Source organism: Triturus cristatus, chromosome 6, assembly GCF_964204655.1.
Source record: "Triturus cristatus chromosome 6, aTriCri1.1, whole genome shotgun sequence".
Classification (NCBI taxonomy): Eukaryota; Metazoa; Chordata; class Amphibia; order Caudata; family Salamandridae; genus Triturus; species Triturus cristatus.
The window spans coordinates 1,908,921,456-1,908,927,455 of NC_140589.1; positions in this window are offsets into that span (position 1 = coordinate 1,908,921,456).

Consider the following 6,000-nt stretch of genomic DNA (forward strand, 5'->3'; position numbering starts at 1 on the left):
GCTCCACTCCACTCCACCCCAATCTACTGCACTACAACTTAAACCACTACACTAAAATCGACCCCACTATTCCACCACTCAAACCCACTTCACGCTACACCACATTACTCTCCTCTCAGGTGTGTGGAATTTAATAAAATATCTACTTGTCCATAGTGCAGGTTGCTTCATACATTTACTTGTCCTGTAACAAAATCCACTTGTCCCTTTGGTGCAATCTAGTGCGGCAACAAATTATGGCAGCAATTTCATTATATAAGAGCTCTGATATAGTCTCTCTGATTATGCCAGGGCTCATTCCATAGTAGTGTTTGAATACTTGCAATCCCCTTATGTTTCCACGTTTCTGCAGATCTACATACTGAAGCTGAAGGTAGTGGTAAGCAATAGTTCCAGGGTTAGAATTCCCTTTTGAGTCTGTGCAAACCTACTAATTTGCATGTTTTAAGGGTTTTCAACAACTCTTCTCTAATCTTTTTCCACACCGACAAATGTTGTAAATTTACTACGGACAATGGCAGAAGTAAACCTTCTTACAGAGTTGGGAAAATAGTGGTTGGAGGGAAAGTGGACTTGCAAACACACAGATTTTCGAATGAGCAAATCTACACATGCATATTTGCTCATGGTAAAATGCAGTCCACAAATATTTTTTTGGAGTACTATTTCTTATCCTACTTCTGTAAATTCTTGGGAATTCACAAAAGCCGCATAGCTGCACTTAATGCAAGGACTTATACCATGGGTGCACTTTTGAAACTTTCTTTAATAATTGGGCCCCTAATTTGGTCTGGCGTTGACCATGACCTTTTGCGATTATTAAAATTCTCTCTCTCGCTCTCTCTCTCTGTATCGGCTGACTTCACTGTGAGTGACAGCATTCTGCTCTTTCACAAGGAGCATATCGGCACACAAAGTAGTTTTGTTCAATGCCAGTAACTACTGTGGCAGTGTGTACTTTTGAGACCAAAAGAGCAAGTTACTTACCTTAGGTAACGATATATCTGTAAGAGACATAGATTAGATATGGATTCCTCACCTTAGAGTTACCCTCAGGCGTCAGACGGGATCCGTAGAATTTTTCTTCAGCAGTCCCCCTGCGCGTCGATAGGTGGCGTTGGTTGACTCCGCGTTAGTCGTTCGCATCGTGGTCACCGGAATGATGTCGCGGCATCTACTCAGACGCCGCCCTTGCACTCTGACATCTGTTTGTTTCATGACATTCCACACAAGAAGCGCCGAGCCATGCAAGACACTGACCACTGGTGCACAAAACTAGGGCCCTAAAGGGGAGTCCCTTACTCTAGAAGTCAGTTCGCAGAACGGGGATGATGGGTGGGGTAGTGAGGAATCCATAACTAATCTGTGTCTCTTACAAATATATTGTCACCAAATGGTAAGTAACTTGTAGATCTGAAAGAGAATTAGTTATGGATTCCCCACCTTAGAATAGATACCCCAGCAATACCAACCCTGGGGGTGGGTCTGCGAACCAAGTTCACACCAGAAAGTCCTAGAGAACTGAACGGCCAAAGAAGCTGCCTCTCCAGACTTGGCTGTCCAGGCAGTAGTGTTTGGTAAACGTGTGCAATGAAGCCCACGTAGCTGCCTGACAGATGTCAAGGAGGGAGACCCCATGTCCCAAAGCCGTAGTGGCTGCCGTCGCCCTGGTGGAATGGGCGTGCAACCCCACTGGAGGTTCCTTTTTTGCCAAGGAGTAACAAATTTTGATGCAAAGAACAACCCATCGGGACATGGTCCGTTTTTGCACGGCCCGACCTTTCTTGGCGCCACATAGCCAACAAAGAGCTGGTCATTCACCCGGATTTGTTTCGTGTGATCCAGATAAAATGAAAACGCACGTTTTGGTTCCAGACGGTGGAGCCCCTCTTCCTCCTTCGAAGGATGCGTGGGCGGAAAGAAGGTGGGCAAAGTGATGGCCCTTCCTATGTGAAAAGAGGTAACCACTTTGGGAAGGAAAGAAGGCCTAGTGCGAAAGACAACTTTGTCCAGATGAACAGCCAGGTGGTTTAGAAGAAAGGGCTTGAAGCTCAGTCACCATGAGTGCAGAGGTGGTGGCTACTAGAAAGGCAGTTTTGAGTGTCAGAAGTCTGAGAGGACAGTTATGTTGCGACTCAAAGAGAGCACACATAAGATAGGTGAGAACAAGGTTCAAGTTCCACTGGGGCATTACGAAAGGAATTGGAGGAAACAAGTGAGTAATGCCCTTAAAGAAGCAATTTACAATAGGGGACATGAAAAGAGAAGGCGGGTCAGGCATCCGAAGGAAGGCTGAAAGATAGACTTTGAGAGTGCCCAGAGCAGAGCCCTGCTGGGCCAAAGAAAGAATGAAGAGGAGAACCTCTGAAAAGGGGGCAGAAAGGGGATCCACAGCCTTTGCTGCGCACAATGCCACAAACTTGTTCCATCTACAGGTGTATACAGTTTTAGTGGAGGGATGCCTGGCTGCCAAGATAACATTACAGACTTTGGGAGGAGGGTTGAAAGCTGTTAACTACTGCCACTCAATCTCCACGCAAGAAGGTGGAGGCTGAACAGGTTCGGGTGGAGGACCGTCCCCGCTGCTGTGACAGAAGATCCTCTCAAAGGGGCAGTCTGATCGGAGGATGTGTAAGAGCTCAGGATACCAGACTCTTCATGCTCAATACTGAGCCACAAGAATAACTTGGGCCTGGTCGCGCTTGATCTTCTTAAGCACTCTGGGCAGAAGTGGTATAGGCGGAAAAGCGTATTGAAGACCGCAACTCCACTCGCATCGAAAAGCATCGCCAAGTGAGTGTCACCTTGGAAATTCCAACGTGCAGAATTGCTGACATTGCGCATTGTCTTCTGTGGCGAATAGATCTAACCAAGGCTCTCCCCACTGCTAAAAGAGACCTTGCACCACCTCCAATTGAAGCCACCATGCATGATCCATCATGCACCTGCGGCTGAGTTCGTCCACCCTGGAGTTCAGAGAACCTTCCAGGTGTTGAACCACCAGAGAAATTCCCTGATGTTCCAGCCATATTCAAAGGCGGAGAGCCTCCTGCCATAGGGTCCACGACCCCACCCCGCCCTGTTTGTTTCAGTCCCACATGGCGGTGTGGTTGTCCATGAACACTACTCTTCCCCGGACAGAGGGAAGGAATGCTTTTAGTGCAAGACGAATTGCCCGAAGCTCCAGAAAGTTGATTTGGAGCCCTGACTCTGCCAGAGACCAGAGGCTTCTGATCTCCGCCTCTCCCATGTGGCCGCCCCACTCCAGCAGTGATGCATCTGTCACCACTGTTAACTTTGGTTGGGAAGGGGAGAGGGATCTGCCATTGACCCAATCCTGGTTCATCAGCCACCACTGCAATTGGCGTGCAGTGCCCTCTGAGATCTTGTTGCAATCGGAAAGATTTCCCTGATGCTGTGCCCACTGGAATTTCAGGTCCCACTACAGAGCCCGCATATGCCACCTGGCATAGTCCACCAGCAGGATGCAGGAAGCCATGAGACCCAGTAGCATCAGGGTCATTCTGACCGAAACCCGGGATAGAGGCTGAAAGATCGGAATCATAGACCGAATAGCCCGGACTCGCTGCTCGGTAGGATAAGCCCGAAACTGCGATATGCCCAGAACCGCTCCGATAAAAAGGAGCTTCTGAGATGGAATCAGGTGTGACTTTGCACATTGATGGTGAACCCCAGCGAATGCAGGAGGTCGGCCGTAGTCTGAAGGTGGGAGATGACAGCCTGGGGAGAGCCCGCCTTCAACAGCCAGTCGTCGAGATAGAGGAAGACTGGCACCCCTGATCTGCGCAAATGAGCTGTGACCACCGCCATCACTTTCATGAACACCCGTGGGGCGCTGGTAAGGCCAAAGAGGAGCACGGTTAACTGAAAGTGCTCGTGGCCTACCGTGAACCGCAGGTAACGCCGATGGGCTGGCAGGAAGGGGATGTGAAAATAAGCGTCCTGCAAGTCCAATGCTACCATCCAGTCATCAGGGTCAAGGGCAGACAGGACCTAAGTCAGAGTCAACATTTTGAACTTCTCCTTCCGGAGGAAGCAGTTGACATTCCTGAGATCCAAGATAGGACGCGGGCCCTTGTCCTTCTTGGGCACCAGAAAGTAGCAGGAATAACAACCACGACCTACTTCTGGGGCAGAAACTCACTCGATGGCTCCCTTGGCCAAGAGAGCCGTAACTTTCTGTTGGAGAAAGGCCAAGCGATCCTCTGACATGCAATGGGTCTGAGGTGGCATGGATGTAAGGGTAGTCTCAAAGGGGAGGGAGTAGCCCCTTCGGACTATCTGAAAAACCCACCTCTCCAATGTGAGGGTGAGCCAGTGGAGGAGGTGATGGCGAATCCTGCCACCCACTGGCAAAAGGTGGCCCTGAAAGGTCAGAATAGGAGGGCTTGGAGGCTGCTGCAGAGGGGGTGCTGGTGGACCGGCCCACCCGCTGGCCCCCAGACCCACAACGGTGGGTCCCACGTCCCCGGCCGCGCAGAGTCTGGATAGCTTGCGCAGGCCTGTGTCTCTGGGTGGAAAGAGGTGTGGCACCCCTTCCGTAGCCACGAAAGGGGCGAAAGGCAAACTGCACTGGACAGGAGGTGGAAGCGAGGGCCAAGGACTGGCCCGTAGCCCTGGAGTCCTTAACGCGCTCAAGTAAGATGTCCGCCTTATCGCCAAACAAGCGATGGCCATCAAAGGGCATGTCCAAAAGCGTAGCTTGGACATCACCAAAGAAGCCAGTTGACCTCAACCAGGCGTAGAGTCGAAGGGCTATCAACGTGGTAATCGTCCTGACTAGTGAGTCGGCGGTGTCCAGCACACACCGGATGTTGAACTTTGCTGTGTCTCTCCGGCAACAGCACAGGAGAGCACGGCCCAGGCCTCCTCCGAGCACTGTGGTAGCACCTGCGCAACCGTGTCCCACACTGAGTGGGAGTAACAGCCCAAGTGACATGCAGTGTTCTCCGACCGCAGTCCTAAGCTGGAGGAAGAAAACAGCTTCTTCCCAAGGTGGTCCAGCTTGTTGGATTCCCTATCAGTTGGCGCATTAGGGAATGCACCCTTGGACTACCTAGATCTCAGGGGTGGGGAGTTGGGAGAGAAAAATGGGGTTGCCCAGAGTTGGGCAGTGGCGTTGGGCAATCATCCTATCCACAGGAGCCCCTGTGTTTGGCTTGGACCAGGTGCCCAAAAAGATGTCTGTGAGGTCCTCATTGAATGACAGCAGGTGCTCCGAAGAGGCCGCTGCCGGCTGAAGCACCTCAGTCAAGAGGTTAGTCCTGACTGCCACCATAAGAAGCTTGAGGTTTAAGACCTCGGCTGCCCTACGCAACACCAATGCGTAAGAAGCATCCAAGGTCTGGGGACGTGTCCAGACCGCTGGCCTCACCCAACTCCTCTCTCCAGTCTGGTTCTTCCAACTGGTCTGCTAGACGGTCCACAGACCCCTCCCGGTCCTCACCCTCCTCTGGTAGCCACTCAGGGCGATAAGAAACACCAGGGGAGAACACTGGTACAAAAGTACCGAGGCTGGTGTCAACGTCGGCTGGGGACACAACCAGCATCAGAGGGGGCAGAAGTGTCATCACTGGATTCGGCACCGGAGGAGGTGTCACGAGGTCGACTAATTCTGATCCGTATCCATGCCTGGATCCTTGGGGGCCCTGCGGCAATGAAGCCGAAGCCTTGGGCATCGAAGGCCTAGATCCCCCAACCGATTCCACGGGACCCGAGGGCGCGTCAGCAGAGTCGGGCTGCCCGAAGATGGAGTGCAAGGCTTCGTAAAAGCTGCGAAAATGGTCAGAGGTCGCTCCGGCTCCCGGAAAGGGATGGAAGGCCGGAGTCGACCGAACAGGCGGAGCTGGACGAATACCTTCCCCTTCCTGCATTGCATCGGCCGACGGATGGGAAGAACGCGAAGAGCGACTGTGTTTCTTCGCCGTCTTCGATGAGGAGTGGGGGTGGTGACTCGGCAACCGGTCATGCGACCTCCCT